The sequence below is a fragment of the Panthera leo genome, chromosome C1, assembly GCF_018350215.1.
Source record: "Panthera leo isolate Ple1 chromosome C1, P.leo_Ple1_pat1.1, whole genome shotgun sequence".
Classification (NCBI taxonomy): domain Eukaryota; kingdom Metazoa; phylum Chordata; class Mammalia; order Carnivora; family Felidae; genus Panthera; species Panthera leo.
The window spans coordinates 141,644,952-141,665,719 of NC_056686.1; the positions used below are offsets into that span (position 1 = coordinate 141,644,952).

General features: G+C 42.6%; 1 protein-coding gene across 3 annotated transcripts in view; it reads right to left on the bottom strand.

The window, feature by feature from the left end:
• CACNB4 (calcium voltage-gated channel auxiliary subunit beta 4) overlaps positions 1 to 20,466 on the bottom strand; it is a 174,772-nt gene extending 154,306 nt beyond the window's left edge. For all 3 annotated transcript variants that reach the window (XM_042948768.1, XM_042948767.1, XM_042948766.1), the window contains exons 1-2: positions 20,403 to 20,466; positions 4,674 to 4,829 (exon numbers count right to left, since the gene is read on the bottom strand). The gene's annotated coding sequence lies outside the window, so the exon portion shown is untranslated. The remainder of the gene's footprint in view (positions 1 to 4,673; positions 4,830 to 20,402) is intronic.
• Positions 20,467 to 20,768: the final 302 nt, after the last annotated feature.

Below are 20,768 nucleotides of genomic sequence, written 5' to 3' on the forward strand. Positions count from 1 at the left end.
CGATTCCTTAAAAACCACTGCAGTGCCTATTCCACAAAATGTGTTCCCCAATTTTTTTAATACATGAAAGAGTTCTACAAACTCTCACATTAACCTCATCGTTGGTCAAGGGGTTTCAATGAAACATATTCTAATCCCTTTTACTCTCTGATTAGACTTAACACACCAGTGTCATGACATTCCTCCTGATGAAGGTACTATTTCAACCGAGCAAGAGAACAAGGAACTAGCCAGTCAACTGCATCGGAAAGAGAGTACTATGTGCAGAGACACATAACAAAAGATGTGAGGAGAATTTTCAAAAATTAGTTTGATAAAATGACAAGTAAGTCCACTTACAATCTTGCTAATAGTTGTTTAAAAAGTCGTTTTGGAATGCTGTTTTGCAAATGGGAGTTGGTGAATGGTGTAGCTATACAAAATGACATAATCCAGTGGGAATACATTTGCAATGAATTACATATGGAATACAAATTATACTAAGGTTCTTTCAAAAACTGCATGTCTAAGTCCCATTTATCTTTAGACATTTGGTTATACCAGAAAATATCTGAGAGAAGCCTGCTTATGATGAAATCCAGATTATCTCTAGCATGTTCCCAAATAGCATTTACTAAATCTCTTCAGAAAGAATGCTTGTGTACTGCTCTACACAATGGAGGTGAGCTGCTCATCACCTCCTAACTCAGAGTTTAGTTCCAGATTAAGCTTTAGGACTCTGAGCACAGGAATTCCATTTTGGAGATGCAAGTTAGCTCTTATTATAACTAATAACAAATAAAGCCAAAATTCCAGATTGGCTGGAGCCTAGCCAGTCCCTTCCTGGACTGGAAGGGAACCAGTCTTCCCAGAAGTTGGTCTTCGCCGTTGGTAAGCTCATTGTGAAGTATGTCTTCATATCAGTCCCTAACAAGACAACTGAGTTTAACTCTTGGCCTGTCTGAAGGCAGAGGGGTTGACCAGATGACTTTTCCTTACCTCCTATTATAATTCTACGTATGTGGTTCTGAACTGGAAGTAGCCATTATGCGCCAAACTTTGTTAATGTGCCAAATGACATGGCAATAATTGAAAAGGGGGTGTGAAGAATGTGCCTCTAACTTTCTAAAGTCATAGCCATCTGAATGTAGAGCTTCTGAAAATCTTATTTTGACCATAAAGGTCTTATATGACCAAAATCTTATTTGACCGTAAAAACAAAACAAAACAAAACAAAACAAAACAAAACAAAAAAACCCACACATAATTCTTTTCTTCATCTTTTCATTTTTCTGGCTTCCAAATTCTAACAAGTCAGGAAATATTATCTTTATCAGCAGAGATTTAAACAGAGATGTTGAAGGAGATGCTTCTAATGATCTCTTCATCATTCTGTGGTGGCAGTCATCTTAATTTGGCTTCCTCCAAAGCAGAACCTAAGATAAAGGATTTTAGGAGCTGCTCTCAGGAACCAGGAATGAGGAAGACAGGAGACTGGGTCAAGAAGGAAGAAAAGCCAACGAAGAATACATTCCTGATTCACCATTTCAAGTAATTAGGGCTCAATCCTACTGATGACTTCTGAGCAACAGGGTAAAATGCCCGTCAAATTGCTCCTCTGAAGGTATAGGAGTAGTTTGAAGGGCATTTAATCATCAAATCTTCTGAGCCATAGCTGACAGAGCGTTAACTCCTCTGCATCTGAGGAAAAGCTTCAGCAAGGACTGAGTAAACTCCAGAGGCTTCAGGAGGAAGCCCTGAGGCAAAAAAAAGAAAGACAGCAAGCAGACTTTGTGCACCAGAACTGTCCACCACAGCTGCAGCTTAATTTGAGGTGGAGAGAGGTGATGTGGCCTGGGGCCCCCAAAGTGCCAGCTATAAGTATATGTGGGTATAAGATTCTTTATGCAATGTGGCAAGCTGTACTTGCTATTTTTCAAAAGCACTTTTCTCTTCATTTTGTCCCATTTCCTGGGAATTTTAATTAATAACGATGTGCATTTCCTCCCTGCATTATTAGTTTATCTTTCAAGTAGTTAAGAATGAAATCTAAGGGCAAGTGTGGCTTTGGGAGGTTGTTAAGTACATAACTGTGGAGAGAAAAGAAATACAGTAACCACTGGCAGGGATCATTAAGTGGATACCTACTCTGGAGGGCTTTTACTTATCAACACAAAGTTCTAGATTTTTCTGTAAACATCATAGCTATTTCACGTGTCATTATGATAGTTCCTGACAGGTGTGAATGCAAACCGGGTCCTTGGGGATCAAATTTAAGTTTCCAGAAAAGGTGCAACCAGACTCTAGCCACTGCATCAATCAAAGATACAACTCTCAGCCCCATGTCTTCCCTTATTCCACCTGGGACCCATTTTGTCACCCCTAGAAAAAGTTGCTGCTATGAGCACCCAGTCGATGCAAGCTGAACATTTCCCATCCTCTGAGTGACTTTTACTCTGCTAAAATCAAGGTCAGGCCATGTCACTAAAGAAGCTTTGGAAAGATTCCACTTCCTAAATTGCAAATGGTTTTGCAAGCGATGCAAACAGAAAACTTCAGTTTTCAGTACTGTCAGAATGATACCTTCATAGGCTTCTAAATTCAGTAATTATTGTTTTCCTCACACCCACTGACAGGGCTGAAATTGAGTGGATCTCACAAGGTTCTCAACTCTGGTCCCTTTTTGGGGGAAGTGTAGGAAGAAAGGACAAGAAAACATCTCAGATAAGGTCAGGGTCAGAGATGTTGAACCATGTTTCCTTAACATCTTTTTTAACTATCAAGGCTTTACCCACAAGCTTCCCTCTTGTTAGGAAACACATTTTTGATCACTAACTATATCTAGAAACACTCTTTGAGACAAAGTAATTTGTAGATACCATTTTTGTTTGACCCAGGAAGCCTAGACCTACTTTCAGGGACAGGAACTAGGAGCCTGGGGCCCAGGAGAGAGATATTCATGGGAGCCAATGACAGTTGAGTGAGACCAGGAGGATAAGGCAAGGGAGGTGAAGCAAGGATGAAACAACACAGCAGGGAGAAATGTGCAGCCCAGGTGAGGCAAACAAACTGCAGGAGGGAAGTGAGCAGAAAAATAAGCTAGTTCTGGTGGCTACTGCTCCGAACAAAGGGGCATAGGTCAGGGACTACTTTTAAAGTTGAAATGGATAAATGCAAAGAAACACATTTGGAGAATATCAGTCGAATGTGTCTAATATCCTCATACTGAGGTTTAAATTTTACTAGGATGCCTCCTGGGCTCCGAATGCAAACATTATTGTCTGCCCAGCCTACATCTAGGAGACACATACATGCAAAGGCCAGATTCCTTCTAGCCCACGGATTCCTATAAGCCTTGCAAATTCTTACAATGGCTTCTGTGCCCAAGTGAAAACAGAAAGCAACTTAGACTTGAGGCCCGTATGCTGATCAAGCCAGGAATTAGATAAATTTGCAGAAACCTTAGTTTTTAAGCTGTTCAGAAGTTTATACTCAACAAGACATACTCCAAAATATTACTGGCCCAATTATTACCTCCAAAAGGTTGGCAAGCAGAAATGTCAATGTTAGCTATGAATATGACTATCCCCTTAGATACATACCAGGAGTGTTCTTGTCCTTTAGATGACACAGTAAAAATATACCTTGAAAACTTCCCCAGGCAGTGACAATAAACCACAAGGCCATTGCAGTTATAAGGTCAAAGGAAAAAAACATCATGTGTGAACTTTTTCTGCAGCTTGTGTTTAGCATAAAAGGTGTTTAGCCCATTAGACTGAATTAGAATGAGTTTTTAAAAAAAGGTGCTTAATTTGCAGGCAAAATAACTCAAAGCATAATACCACAGTGGAGATGCTTCATTACAGTCTACCATTTACAAGTCTGTGAGGCCTGGCAGTGCGGCCTGGTACACAGACCCTATGTTGTAACATCATCCACCAGCACCTGCTAGAACCATCAACTACTCCTAAGAAGAAGCAACGTTTTCCTTGGCCCAGTTTACTTGAACATTTCCTACAGCTCCCCAAATAGCTTTGATTCGACCAAGTTGTTGCAGGGCTGACCTTGCAAACAAGTTCAAAGCAGTTCAAAGTCTGCAAAGGGAAAATATGCTTGTAGATGAATGCTTGGTGCAAGTCCTTATTAAGAAGAAAGAATGTTTTCCATTCTGTTGTTGTTTTTCTCAAATGACCATATAAACAACGACTCCAGCCATGATTATCCTTCAGACAACTCACCTGGATTCAAGGAAGGCATTGACAATGGCAGGTATGGGTATGGCGAAAAAAAATCCATTTGCTTGCAGACACCACACCTCTAGCCTGCTCAGACAGAGTCTGAACAATACAACCACGGCATTTGTTTTTTCACCCACTTATTGAATGAGGCTCAAACAAAACAAATTCGAGGCCCAGCTTCCCCTGTGTGTTCTTTGACTGTGAATGTCGAGACCCTCATATACCGCCCAGACAACCAAAAATGAATGGTGTAAGAACCCCTGGAGATGCTCTGTGATTCAGGGGATTGGAGCAGAGAACTCAGAAGCTCCAAGTGTTAATGCTGGGTCAGCCTACGACTTGCCAAGTGACCTTATATAATCCTCCTGGCTTTCATTTTTTTCCTTCTGCAAACAGAAAATGCGAGTGTCTCAAAAATTAAAAGTCTGATATCCACTCCCTTCCCAATGCTTTTACCTTTCTTCCAATCTGGAGCTGAGTAAAGCTGCCATTCCATTCCACTGCTAAAGAATACAGAAACTACAGAACAGTTTTCCTATTTTCTTTTGCATGATTGCCTCTCTTCTGAACGGTAGTTTCCAAGACTGAAAACCAAATATCTTGCCTAGGAGGCTAAAGAAAAGGAGGGAGAAACAGAGTTATAGGAAATGTCATCACAAACAGACACAGCTCAAGACAAGCTCTGGTCTTCAAACTGGCAGCTGTTACCAGTTGGTGTTTAAGAAAAAACAACAAGGATCTAATCTCTACAGCTGAGGTGTTCTGATGGTTGTATAAATTTACATCATAGGGCATGAGAGCCAAGGGATTTTTATTTCACTGTGGAAAAAAAAATAGGTAAATAAGATATTTACACTCTGTAGTGGGTTGAATGGTGCTTCCCATAAGATCTGTCCATATCCAGGGGTACCTGGGTGGCTCAGTCGGTTGAGCGTCTGACTTCAGCTCAGGTCATGATCTCATGGTTTGTGGCTTCAAGCCCCGCATCAGGCTCCAAGCTGACAGCTCAGAGCCTGAAGCCTGCTTCGGATTCTGTGTCTCCCCCTCTCTCTGCCCCTCGCATGCTCAGGTTCTGTCTCTGTCTCTCAATAATAAATAAATGTTAAAAAAAAATTTTTTTTTTAAAGATCTGTCCATATCCAAATCCCTGGACCCTCTACATGTGACCTCATTTGGAGAAAGTGTCTTTGAAGATGCAGTTAAGCTAAGGATGTTGAGATGAGATCATCCTTGATTATGCACCTTGATTATGCAGGTGCACCCTAAATCCAATGAAAGGTTACAAGAGACAGAAGAGGAGAAGACACAGACACAGGGGACGAGGTGATGTGAAAATGAATGCAGAGATTGGAGTGAAGCAGTCACAGGACTGGAGGTCAAGGAATGCCAACAACCACCAGAAGCTAGGACAGGAAGAAAGGGAATCTCCTCTAGAGCCTTCAGAGAAAGGTGACCCTACCGACATCTTCACTTCAGACTTGCACCTTCCAGAACTGTGCGAAAATAAATATCTGTTGGTTTATGCCACACCAAGTTTGTGGTAATTTGTTACAGCAGCTTCAGGAAACTAATACACACTCTATTCAGCTACAATCAAATCCCTACAGAAAACCCTTTTTGACATATGGAACCATCCTTTTCCCTACTGTCATGTCACTCACATAGGAGCCATCATTTGAGAATATGTCTCAATATTTCACAGCTTCTAGAGTCTACTAATTATGTTGGCACATAATGCTACCTACAGCTCCCTCAGTTTGTTCTGTCTTCTAGAAATGAATGGTTACCAAATAGTTGAAATCAAATAAGTTGGAAACTATGTCATAAGGGGAAAGAGAATATAACCCGATTCCCCAGGCTTACTTTTGTATCCTAACTCTGCCACGTATTATCTGTGTGAATGTCAGTAAGTCCCTTAATTCCTCTGATCCTCGGTCACCTATTTGTAAAGCGGGAACAAAAGTACCAATGCCTCAGATCATAGATGTGAAAGTAACTGAGGACCATGCAGAAATCAACAGTGCCTGCTATCCTAGCTCTATCCTAGCTCTCACCCTATCATCTCCTCTCTACAAACTAGCAAACAGAGTCACAGAGTAATCCATCCAGGAGAATCAGCGATGGATCTGGCTAATAACTGGCTGCTCATGCCCAATCTGGGTCCGGATGTGGTTTGTTCAGCACATACCGCAGAAGATCTATTTGTACAGCTGGCCTCTCCTGAATTCCAGCGCTGTCTAGCCGACTCTGTGAGAACCTGCACACAAGCAGGCAGACAGGCCATCTGCCAGCATCCCCATTGGTTGTGTGAGTGGGGCAGTAAAGCAAGTGACCAGCCCCTCCACCAAAGTAGGACGAGCAGGTGAGTCTTATTACTCCCCCTCAAAGTACGGTTACCTGTGTGGTGCTTCTCTCTGTCACCTCAGTGCCAATGCTGGGGACTCCCACCCTAAGACATAGTCTGAATTTTACTTGGAGAACTGTTCTTGCAGCTCTAGCCTCGAGACAAACGCTGCCACCAGCTGCTCTGCATGAGAAAGCAGGTGGCAACAGGGTGCCTTCATTAATTACCTTGACAATCAATCACTCCGAGGCCTACTACTGACCGCCACTAGATGGCGCGGTGGCGTTTCTTCCCAGCTCCCGCCCACAGTGGCGCTCACCTCAAGCAAGTCACTCCAGATCATTTTAAGTTTTCTACTCCGTAACCCTTTTGAATCCGATCCCATCTGCTGGTATTTTCCAGAAAAGCCTCAGCATTTCTGAACCGTTGATTGCACCCTTTCCTATCTGTCAGCTCTATTACAGCTTTTTTTTTCCTTATATCTTTTTTGGGGAAATAATTTCAATGAGATTGTCGGATAAAGAGGAAATCAATACTTATGTCATTGCATCATCTTAACAAAAGCACACCTATTTGAGAAATGCATTGGTCCCCCTCCCCCGCCAAAAAAGCCCTAGTCTGCTCCTCCACCCCCACCCTGATTTACTGAACCAATATTCATTCACAGGAGGGGGGCCCAAGTGTGCAGTTTTCTTAAAGCTCTCCAGTGATTCTGATTCCAAGTCAGAGCTGAGAACCACAGAGTTAAACTTCTTGGTATAATTAAGGCAGCAAGTAGAGTGCAAAATAAATCATTAGCAGCCACTTCATTTTGTTTAGGCACCAGGCTATGCCACCCTAAAAGTTAATTGAAAATTACTAACCCAGCTCCAGGACATAACTAGTGCTTTGCAATCCAAACCCTCTTTCAGTGGGTGCTTTATTAAATAAAATGCCTGGTGAGGAGTGTCTAACCAGGATTCTATTGCCATATTCATTTCTTCCTAGGTACCCTCAATAATAACACTTACTACCTACTTACCTCACAAGAGCGTTAATTTACAGAATTTGAAAGAAATTCACGCAAACCTTGATTGAAATGGGCAACCTAAATATTGTATCAAATCACTGTCATCAATCCTGTAACCTTTTCTTGGAGATTTTAATAAGAATGTGGTATTAGTTAGCTCAGGCTGTCACAAAATACCAGACGGGCTGGCCTAAACAACAAATATTTATTTCTCACAGTTCTGAGACTGGAAGTCTATGACAAGGGTGCCAGCGGGGTTGGGTTCTTCTGAGAGCCCCCTTCCTGGCTTGAACACAGCTGCTTTCTTGCTGCGTCCTCACATGGCTTCTCTCACCCGTCTCTTCTCATAAGGGCACTAATTCCATCACGAGGGCCCCACCTCCCAAAGGCCCTATCCCCAAATACCTTCCCATGGGGCATTAGGGCTTCAACATCTGGATTTTGGGGAGGGACACATTGAGTCCACACCAAGTATTATGCTCTCACTTGACCTTTCCTCCCACTCATACCTTACGTCGATCCTGTATCCTCCATGATGATGTTCCCTTACGCCAGCAAACGGGTTTCTTTCAGTGCACACCCACCTCACTCTACAGTCTCCCTTCAAACAGTACCATCACTGCGGTGGCTTCACCACATCTACATGCCCAGACTTGCCTTCCTCTGAGACTACAGATGGAGGGTTTGCGTAAAGTGGTGGGCAAATGGGAATAACAATAGTATCTCTCTCATCGGGTGGTTGTGAGACCAAGTGGAATAGAACCAGTGAAGGGCTTGAACAGTGGCGGGGAACATCATATTCTTCTGACACACGCTATCTGTTGTTGTCGTTACCAGTGGGTGTCTCCATCTGGATGCATCCTGGACACTGCCAACTCAGCATGTCCATAACTGAACTCCTTACCTGCCGCTCTGATCTGTTCTACTCTCGGATCTCTTTCTCAGTCAGCAGCATCACTGTCAACCTAGATATCCAAGCTGGAAACCTGGAAGGCATCCGTAAGTCCCCACGTATTTCCCCTACTTCCACTGTGCAGGCACCAAATCCTTTCCACTTGAACCTTGGAATTCTCTCTCAGTGACAGCACTCTGCATCTACTCTCCCCTCCTAGAAGCAAATGGTGAAGGAGCCTGAGCTGAGGCAGGCCTGACACCTGTGGCCCATGCAGAGAGTAAGGAGAAAGGTGCAGGAAGCCTGGAGCCCATCCCTCCATTCTCACTGCCCCAGCGGTCTCTTCATGGGCCTCCGGTCTTCCACCTGCAGATGTTTGCTGAAAAATAACAATAACTGAGGCCTCTATCGTGTTTATATGGTACTGTTCTATGCACTTTTCACACCATCCCTCACTGAATCTTCTCAATAACCCTATGAGGTAGATAGTGTTAAGATTTCCATCTTACAGAAGGTAGGTTGCCTCTGGGTTCCCAAAGGTTACAGTCAGGAAGTAGCAGTCAGCATGCAAATCCAGGAAATCAGGCCCAGAGTACATGTGCTTAATCACCACCTCTCAGCACACTGGACCTGGCCCAGGGCTGGGTGCCTAAAGAAGGTGGAAGAATGGGTAGCAGCAGCCAGTTCCTGCCCACCTGAAGTTTACACTCAAGTCGAGGAGATATTCCTGAACAAAACCATCATCGGGCAAGGCAGTACCTGCTCAGTTATAAAATGAGTCCTACCGGTATAAATATTTGTGGAGGAAAATTTTACATCAGGTTGGGATTTCAAGGAAAGCATGTGGGAAGTGTGGTTCTGATGGGCTGTTGAAGAGAATGTGAGTCAATGTGAAGGGTCAGTGGGAGCTTTTCAAATCAGGTGGGATGACAATACAAAAGATAGCAAGGAGATTTGTGAGAGGTGTTTTAGAAAGCTGGCTTCTGTGTCCTTCCAGGCAGAGATCTAAAGATGCTGACGATGACCAGCCCTCCGAGGAGTGTCCCAGGCACACTGAAGCCGGCACGCACCCTGTGCCACCGCCAAAGGGCTGCCCCCGCCTTCCCTCCCATGCTTTAGACGTGATCATGGATGTGCCTGTGCCTTCACTCTCTGCAAGTCCCAAGAATCTTGTTAAACAAACTGTTCCAGAGTCTTAAAGGGGATAACTCGCAATACACCACTACTTTTAAAAAATGTTTATTTATATGAGGGATATGAGAAAGAGAGAGAGCGCAGGCCGGGGAGGGGCAGAGAGAGGGAAACAGAGGATCCGAAGCAGGCTCTGCCCTAACAGCAGAGAGCCCGACGTGGGGCTCAAACTCATGAACCCTGAGATCATGACCTAAGCCAAAGTCAGATGCACAACCAACTGAGCCACCCAGGTGCCACAATGCAGCAATATTTTTAAAGTGAAGCTATTTCACTGTAAAAGTTTGCCTCCCTCTTCCCCTCGCTTAAAAACAAAACCTAGCAGTATGATTTTTTAGGAAGATGATCTTTTTAACACAAAATAACGTGGAGCTAACAGAAATCTAAGATGTATCTGTTTAACTTTTTCTCTGTACATATACACAAGAAATACACTGAGGTTAGACAGTGACTATGGTCTAAATATCTGCAGTGGAAGATTTTACAAATACTTTCCCAGAGCAAAAGCCTATTAATGGGATCTATTTATTTTAATAAGAATGCTTCTGTTGGGCAATGGAAAGCACACAAGCTGAATAGCAAAAAGAATTTTTTTTTAAATAAGGATACATTGGGGCACCTTGGTGGCTCAGTCAGTTAAGCATGCAACTCTTGGTTTCTGCTCTGGTCATGATCTCAGGATCGTGCAGTCGAGCCCCATATGGGGCTCTGCACTGAACGTGGAGCCTGCTTAAGATTCTCCCTCCCTCTACTCTATGACCCAGCAATAGCACTGCTAGGAATTTACCCAAGGGATACAGGATGCACAGGGGCACTTGTACCCCAATGTTTACAGCAGCACTTTCAACAATAGCCAAATTGTGGAAAGAGCCTAAATGTCCATCAACTGATGAATGGATAAAGAAGATGTGGTTTATATATACAATGGAATACTACTCGGCAATGAGAAAGAATGAAATCTGGCCATTTGTAGCAATGTGGATGGAACTGGAGGGTATTATGCTAAGTGAAATCAGTCAGGCAGAGAAAGACAGTTACCATGTTTTCACTCATATGTGGATCCTGAGAAACTTAACAGAGAACCATGGGGGAGGGGAAAGGGGGAAAAATTAAAGAGAGGGAGGGAGGCAAACCATAAGAGACTTAAATACTGAGAACAAACTGAGGGTTGATGGGGGGTGGGGGAGATGGGAAAGTGGGTGATGGGCATTGAGGAGGGCACCTGTTGGGATGAGCACTGGGTGTTACATAGAAACCAATCTGACAATAAATTATGTTTAATATAAAAAAAAAAAGATTCTCTCTCTGCCCTCCTCAGGTTGCATGTGCACTCTTGCTCTCTCTCTAAAATGTAAATGAATGAACGAACGAATGAATGAATAAATAAATAAATAAATAAAGGTGGAAAGTTTCTTGAAAGCACCAATTATGTTCCAAATTTTTTTAAAGTTATTTTTAAGTAATCTCTACACCCAACGTGGGGCCTGAACTTACAACCCCAAGATCAAGAATCACATACTCCACCAACCGAGCCAGGAAGGCGCCCTTATGTTCCAAAATTTTTAAACACATCCTATCAATGACCATAATGCAAAGCATACTTTCCACTTCTGTGCAAATGAACTTCAGGACCCATGTAAAATATAAAATTCTGCATGATAATGACATTCTCTTCCTATAATTTAAAGACAATCAGCTGTATTGTTTGCTTTATTAGCCAGATTTTTTTAAAAGATCTCTGCAGCTGTTCTCATAACTTATGCAGCCCCACTTTTCAAAACAGCTCCTGATGTGACTATTATATTCTGACCTCCTCTCTAAAAGAAAGAAGACACATTTCAGTACAAACTTTACATTTTTCTCCTAGCAGTTTTCCCCCCTTCTCTACTCTACTTTTGTATAAACACCCTGTTTTAGAGAACTTTCTCTTCATTTTCCTGCCTCAAGTGAACTGGAATACAAATGTAATTCATCATCTATTGACTGCATTAAGGTATAAATACAGAACTCTCCAGAAGTTTGCAATAGAGAAGAAAGATTTCAAAATTAGTTGTAGAATGCTGAGACCAAGGAAGAAAAACTTTAAAAATAAATCTTATATATTTGATTTGCTCATTCTTGACACATCTTTGTAGGCACTGGAAGAAAAATGTGTGGGTTCTATAGTTGTACCCTGAATCGGTGCTGGCTGGGGAGCTGTAAGGAGGGCACAGTGTCCCTTGCTCCGTCTGTTTCTTTCCCTCTGAATGAGACCCTGGCACATTCTCCTCATCACCTCCACCACCCACAGCCCCAGAGAGGCCCCAGACCCTCCCTATTCCCTTTCCAGATTGTTCTTTCATTTGCTGGTGCCTCATGTACAAGCCCCTCTCCTGCCCTTCTGTGTACTTCAAAGACAGGTGTTTGTCACACTTGTACTGTGTGCAAACACCATGGTGAAGGTCGAAACTGAAAGCCCTAGTCCCAAGGTATTCAAAACTGGACAAAACACAATTTAGTCTCTGCCTCTGTCTCTCTCTTACACACACACACACACACACACACACCAACAACCAAAACGCTCCAGCCCATCCTCAGTGGAGCTGCCAGTCTATTAGGGAGGGAACTGAGGTATGAAGTGAGAGTCTCTTCTGTTTTCCTGAAATTATACAACCCACCAGGGTTGGGGTCCGAAGCACCCAGCTAGCTGGGCTGGACTGAGGGTGGGAGGGAAGGAAACAGAGGTGCTATGGCAACCAGGTCAGGTTGGCATTTTCCAACAGGAATACCGTAAATACCAGTGGCTATGGTTTTTTTTTGTTTTTGTTTTTTTTTTCCTGTTTTCTTCAAGTCCCGCGGAGTCACGGGGTTCCAGGACTGTTTCTTTAAAAGCACCCGGTAGTGACATCTAGTGGCCACTAGTTAAATTACTCTTGGACTATAGGGCCATGAATAAAGAATTTATGCATAACTTTGAGGAAACTCAGAGTTCATTTTAAGTACAACCGTGGCAACCACTGTGACCTAGATTCCTGCTAGAGTCACCTCTTCACACCTCTATCTCCTCATCTGTAAGTAGGAGTAATAGCAATTAGTGATCACGTGGTCTGTGACAAGGCTCGAAAGAGATAATACATGCAAATTGCTCTGAATGGCACCTGGCACATAGTGAGTGTTCAGTTAGTATTAGCTTCACATTATTTTCATCGACAGAATGTATCTTAAAAACTTGGAACATAATAACTGGTTAGCTACATTAGTATTCTAATGTATTCCATTTGTCTTTGTCATAACATAAAAATATCTTTAAATACTTAACACACAATTTTTACCCACAATCTTCTAGTACTTTTGACTCAGCCAAAAAGATGAGACTCCTGTGTCATGTGGTCTTGCATATCCTTGGCATCACCCTGCATACCTTCAGGGATGTGAGGACCTCACATTGAGAAGTTCAGTATTACCTAACACTTGTCTGAAAGCCCAACAGTGGCCCTCACTTCTCTGGGATTACGTATGAAATCTGAATGTCTTAGGTGGGATGTGGTCTATTCAGTATGCCATAGTCTACACCACTCCCTGTCACCTTGCGCTAAGCCACTTCCATTTATGTTGGCTGCGGGCTCTGAAAACACTTCAGTTTGATACTCCCATCTAGAATGCCCCCCAAGTTCTTTCCACCAAAATCCTGTCTCTCCTCCAAATTCCACCAACTTCTTGGAGACTTCTCTGTTTGTTACATACAGCCCTCAGTAATCTCTTCCTTTTCTTGGTTCGGACATCTATCAGCAGGGCTAATAAGCTTCCTGGGGTGGTTGTTGTAGGCTAAAGAAGTTAAAAAGCACTTTGCACCTGGCACATCACGTGTGGTCCACAAATGAGGCCTGACTGTCCTCATTTTATTTTTCTCACCTGACAACTCGACCATCTATTATTCTTCTCGTGCATGTGCCTTTTAAATCATTTTTTAAATGATGGCAAAATATACATGACATAAAAATTTACCATTTTAACCATTTCTAGAGTTAAGATATAACTGACACATACTAGTTTCAGTTGTACAACATAATGATTTGATAGTTGTATATATTGCAAAATGGTCACTACAAGAAGTCTAGTTAACATGCACCATCACACAGTTATAAGCTTTTTTTCTTGTGACCATTTCCTTGTGACCGTTTTTAGTATACAGTTCAGTGGCATTAATTACATCCACACTGGTGTGCAACCATCACCACTGTCTAGTTCAGGAACTTCATCTCCCAAAACTGAAACTCTGCCGGTGAAACACTAACTCGCTATTCCCTCCTCCTTCCCAGGCCCTGGCAACCAGCATTCTACCTTCTGTCTCTGAACTTGACTCCTAAGGGTAGCTCACGCAAGTGAAATCTTGCAGTACTTGTCCTCTTACGACTGACTTATTTCACTGAGCGTAATGTCTTCAAGGGTTATCCATGTTGTGGCCTGCATCAGAATTTCCTTCCTGTGTAAGGCTCAATAATATTACAGTGTATGTGCATAGCTCATTTTGTGTATCCACTCAACTGTTGATAGACACTTGGGCTGTTCAAGTCCCCTGTTCAAGTTCTTTCGGGCACATACCCAGAAGCGGAATTGCTGAATCACATGGTGATGCTACATTTCAATTTTTGAGGAACTTCTACACCATTTTCCCCAGCAACTGCACCATTTTACATTCCTGCAAGCGATGCACAAAACTTCCAATTTCTCTACATCCTCACCATTTATTTTCTGCTGTTTTGGGTTCATTTATTTTTTTTACAATGGCCATCTTTACCATCTATTGCCTCCATTTCACAATTTGCTTTTTACCACCTCCTTTGTTCAGTCTACTTTTCCCCCCTAACAGAATCACAAGGTTCTTGGTGGCAGAGACTGTCTTGAACAATTTATCTACACACAAGTATGGGGTCCTGATCCTCATAGTGTGGTCCCTGTGCATGGGCACACCTTGGAGCCTGTAAAAATTCAGATTCTTAGGGGCACCTGGCACAGTCAGTGAAGCATCCGACTTCAACTCTGGTCATGATCTCGCAGTCTGTGAGTTCGAGCCCCACATTGAGCTCTATGCTGACAGCTCAGAGCATGGAGCCTGCTCCGGATTCTGTGTCCCCCCAACCTCTCTCTCTGCCCCTCCCCCACTCACGCTCTGTCTCGCTCTGTCTCTCAAAACTAAATAAATGTTAAAAAAAAAATTCAGACTCTCAGGCCATGCCCTGGAACTACTAAACCAGAATCTGCACTTTAACAAGCTCTCCAGGGGCTCTGCAAGCACTTGAAAAGTTGAGCCGCAGGATGATGAGGGAAGGCAATTTACCTTCATTCTGTCCAGAGGTTCCATTACCTCATCTCGTAGGTGCTTTATATATGTTTGTTGAAGGGTTAATGAGAAAAATTAACAGCCCTGTTAAGACCCACCATCAGGCAGGCATTTATCAAAAATGTAAAAGAGCCATCTCTTGAAAAGTAGTTCAAAGCAGGTTGATAGGGCAGAGAAAACTCAAAACCAAGAGGAACCTAAGGAGACATGATTAAATGGCATGTGGAATCCTGGGTAGGATCCTGGGACAGAAAAAGGGCATTGGGCAAAAAGTAAGAAATCTGAATAAAGTACAGACTTTTGTTCATAATATGGTACAAATACTGGTTCGTTCATTGTGACAAATGTGTCCTTTTAATGCAAGATGGTAGTAACAGAGGATATGGGGTGCGGGGTATATGTGAATTCTACCTTCACAATTTTTCTGTAAGTCTAAAACTACACTACAATAAAAAGTTTATTTAAAAGAGGGAGGCACAGAATAAGCAGGGCGTCAAAATGACAGCTACCGCAGTGTGGGAAGTAACATTTGTGTCATTAATTTCCTGTCATGGGATTGGTTGATACCAAAACCAAAATGTGTAATCAAAATGACATCTTTGCAGCACTGAGGAAAGATGGCCAGCAGCTGCTTGTCTTTGAATCTGACATCCGTCCAGCCTTTCTCTGCTGGGCCCGGGATGGGACACAGCACACACTAAAAAATATCCAAGCCACTGTCTTATCTGCCTTTTGTGGGTTGAAATGTACTTTCTTGAGATTAAAATCTAAGTTATGTCAATTCTTAGAAGAAAGCACTGATGTCGAGTCCGGAATGAAAGTCAAGTGCCACAGGGGGCTAAGTTTTACTGACAGGCTAATGAAGTTCAGGTGCTGCACTAACCCTTTACATAAGCTCATTCTCCCTAACTGAAACGATTCCTTTCTCTCTTAGCTCCTCAAAAAGCTTCTTCATTGAATCTGTCACATTTTGTTTATATCAAAATATTGACCTTAGGGAAGTAAACACCATTAAAATCAATTTGCAGTAAAACAATTAGTATAACTAGCAATAATAAAGATCACAGCTAGCTTCTTCACTGTACTGTATTTAAATTATGTGCCACAAAGGGGCGCCTGGCTGGTTCAGTTGGAGGAGCATGCAACTCTTGACCTTGGGGTCGTGAGTTCAAGCCCCACACTGGGCATAGAGCCTACTTAAAAAAATAAAAGAAAATAAAAAATACTGTGCCACATGCTTTACATGTATGATCTCATTTCATTTACTCTAAAGACCAATTCTATGAGGCAGGTGTTGTTATCTCCATGAGATACTTGTCACACACTTTTTAAAAATTTTATTTATTTATGGGTGCCTGGGTAGCTCAGTGGGTTAAGCATCTGACTTCAGCTCAGGTCATGATCTCACGGTTTGTGAGTTCGAGTCCCACTTTGGGTGAGCTCAAGCCCCACTCTGGGTGAACACAAGCCTCACTTTGGGTGAGCCCCACTTCTCTCTCTCTCTCTCTCTCTCTCTCTCTCTCTTTCTCTCTCCCCTACCCTGCCTTCACTGACTTGTACCCTCTCTCTCTCAAAACAAATTTATTTACTTAAGTAATCTCTGTACCCAACATGGGGCTTGAACTCATGACCCTGAGATCAAGAGTCACACACTCCACTGACTGACACTGACAGGTGCCCCCCTTGTTACACATTTTCAACCAGAGAGGAGAGATGGGTGTGACAACAGCACATGACAAAGAATTTGGGACTCACAATCACTGCAAATTCGGTGTGGCACAAGAATGAAGACACAGCCACCAAAAACCTGATATAGTATTGTCTGAATTAACAAATATTTAATACCAAAACAATGAGAAAAAAAAAACATTTACTAAGAACAGATCATATGCCATAAACTGATGTTTGATTCTTCAAACATGTCATCCATTTATTGCTCCCAATTCCCCTTGGATGAAAGAATCATTGTCCTCATTTTACAAGATGAACAAACTCGAGGCTCAAAGATCAGAAAACAGCACACGGGTCACACAGCCAGCCTGTGGCAGAGCTGGATTCTGAGCCCAAGTGTGTCTGACGGCCAAGGTTGTGCCACTTCCATCAGGACCACTCTGCCCGGGCAACTGGCCCAGCCATGGCTGGAGTCTCACATTTATTCCAGACCTTGCACTATAAAAGGAAGGCTAGGGATCCAAGGGAACACAGCCCAAGGACAGCAACCAGAGAGAGAGGAAATGAAAACATTTTCCGTGAGAAATGGTGAGAGAAGAAACTTGGCCCCGAGGCAGGGAGACATATTTGAAGGACTCCCATGGAGGAAAAGGGATAGACATTCTGGGTGATCAAAGAAAGCAGAACTAGGGCTAAAGAAGGCCAGAAGTAGAAGGAGACAGATGTAGCTTCAATATGATGAAGACCGCAGAAGAATTATTCCACGAGAGTCACTGTCTCCTGGGGTAGTGAGGTCTGCATCCCAACAGGTGAGAGGCCACAAATGATATAGATGAACAGTGATCTAGAATTCCAGATAGAGGGGCACCTGGGTGGCTCAGTCGGTTGAGTGCCAGACTTCGGCTCAGGTCACAATCTCACCTCACGGTTCGTGGGTTCGAGCCCTGCGCTAGGCTCTGTGCTGACAGCTCAGAGCCTGGAGCCTGCTTCGGATTCTGTGTCTCCCTATCTCTCTGCCCCTTCTCTCTTTCTCTCTCTCAAAAATAAATAAATGTTACAATTCCAGATAGACTTTAAGATCCTTTCTAAATCTGAAACTCAGGACTCAGTTATCCTAATACAGAATTTTACCACAAGTCCGCTTACATAGAATATACATGCGCCATATAAGGATCACACATTTTCATAAAACATGTCTCATTCACACCAAAAATATTGAAGTCTTTGTGAGCACTTCAAACACATCATTATGAATATTAAATGTCATCAAGCAGAAGGTAGACAGAAATACCAGTGAGAAAATATATCAAGCTGCAAAAAATGAGCATGTGAAATGTGTCCTCAGGCCTGAGGGGTCCATTGGCACAGGACCTAGTGAGCCACCATGATGGAATGCCTGGAGATTCACATAGCAGGGAGTCCCCAAAGAGGAGGCCAAATCAAGCACCAGGACCCTCAGAAAAGCATGCCCTAGGCACAAGACCCTTGCCCCCGCATACTGAAGACATCCTCTTTGAGTCTCTTCATGCAACCATTACTATGAAATCAGCAAGAATGTCAGGTTGTGATCACAAAGAGAACTCTGCAGCAAGGAGGCTCACCCTCCTATTTGCGTTACAGGACAGGCTGGTTGTTTCCTTCAGAAGGATGGAATCTTCACAGCAGACCTTTGACAGATTTCCTGACTTCACTCCACATTAGAGACTGTTTCAGGTCTCCTGGACCAATACTTCTCTTCCACTTGTCTCCCCATCTGTTCTGTAGGGAAATTCACTGGCTCAGCAAGTCAGGCCTTTTCTAACTAGTTGGGAAAACACTACACTATCCTGTGAGACAACATGATGTGGCAAACATCATCAACTCCTCATGTAAATAGTGAACCTAAATCATCAGTCTCAGTTGATATACCCAAAGAAGCTGGCAGGTCAATCGAGACCACTTAAGTTTTCTTCTGGGGCAGTATCACATGAAGGAAATGGTTCAGCCATATATTCACCTGGAATTAGTGATACACTGCCACCCCCACTGCCACAATTCCTAAGCACCCCTTGGTTGTTCAATGTTAATGAAGTATAGAATATATATCCCAACAAGCAACACACTATGGTTCAAAAAAAGTCCTTCTTGATCCAGTACAAGTCTCTTTCTAGATCCTTCTTCTTTCTGATGATTTGGGTGCAACCGAAAGAGTCATAATTCCATGGGGCACCTGGGTAGCTCAGGCGGTTAAGCGTCCGACTTCAGCTCAGGTCATGATCTCACGGTTCATGAGTTCAAGCCCCGCATCGGGCTCTGTGCTGACAGCTCAGAGCCTGGAGCCTGCTTTGGCTTCTGTGTCTTCCTCTCTCTCTGCCCCTCCCCTGCTCTCTCTCTCTCTCTCAAAAATAAACAAATATTAAAAAAATTAAGAATCATAATTCTAAAACAATATAGAAAAACTACTGCTGGAAAAATGTCTTATTGGCTATTTTCATTTCTTGAAGGTCCTGTGCCTCAGAGAACCAATTACAAAAATGTTTATGCAGTCACTGGGTTCCACTGTCAAAAATTAAAATGTTTAATTTAATTTAATTATCCAAAGTAACATTAATCCAAAAGATGAAAACAAATGGAAGAGAAAGTGCCTTAACCCAAGGTTGAATACACTGCTATCTTATATAAAGAGCTCATTTGTCAAAACCATGCAAACAAGTCTCCTAATTTGAGAGAGAAAAGAAGGCTAGACTTGGCACTAAGAGACCTGGTGTTAGTGCCCATTTGGCCACTAAATGGCTGCAAGGATTTCAGTAAGTCACAAATTCCTCATGGATCATTTTAACACACTCTCAAAATCTGTGATTATACCTTTATTCCCAACCATCAACATCCCTAAAAAAATCTACTATCCCAAGCTCTGATGTCCCTGTTGTGATGAATTTTATCACCATATGCACTGTTGGACATGGGGATGTTTTTTGTCCCTAACCTGTGGATTGAGGCCCAGACATGACATTTGCTGTAGATAATGAGTTGTGAGCAGAAAAGCATGTCACTTCTTGATAGAAGCTTTAAGTGTTACCATGCTCTCTTCTCTCTCTACCATAGAACTGACAAAGTCCCAGACAGGAGCAGCTCTGTCAACCCAGGTCCCAGAGTGAAGATGGCAGTGAATGGCAGGGAGAGAGAACTATAGCAAACCTGTGATGGTCAGGAAGCACAAATGAGAAATAAACTTTTGTTTTCGTAAGCCACTGAGGCTTTTCAGCGTGTTTGTTAGCACAGCAGAAACCAGCCAATCCTCACTGCTATATGTGCAATTGCCAAATCAGTTAGTCAACGCGTGCAGAAGAGTCGGGTCTTCGTGATCACAAGCTCCAATTTTAGAATTGTTTCAGACAGATACGTGCTAAAATACGTCTTTTACAAAACTTAGGCATTTACTCAAAAGCTTTTTCTTTAAGTTGCCACTAAAAATAGGTTGACTTGCTAACCTGGGAACTCTGTAACAGTGGCTCTTTCCTCTTACTAATTACTGTAGTATTAGTCAGAAAAGTCAAAAAATACATAGTGCATCTGTTATGAGCAACAGAGAAAAACATTAGCTATTCATAGCAAAATGAGCACTTTAGGGAGCCTTGAGATTCTCATTCAGAGATACAGGAAGAATTTAGGAATGTAGTACTACAACAACATTAAAATTACTAATGGCAAGAATAAGGAAAAAGACAAAAGTTCCATTTAGAAAATGTTTTGCACAGACGATATATTCCATAACTTACAGAAGGAATGAAACTTGCTTTTTTCCACTCTAAAGAGGCTTCTAAGATCCTATTTTGAATTCAGGTTGCCATGGAAACCAGTAGAATTCTGGATGGGACTCCATCATAATTGCTGCATAATTTGATGCACATAGAAGAACCCTCACTCACGGTCTCAACTTCAAACAAAGCCACAACTCTGCTGTGATTCCTTAGATGAGTCTCACAATTTGAGGCTAAAACATCTATAAAAATTAAGGCTCATGACAATGACACTCTTCCAAACTTATATCTATTTTCCTTGCAAAGAGGTAGGAGTAACTCAACATGACCATGACATACAGTTGTGTCACTTGAAGCCAGGTCATAACATGTCATGCATGGTAT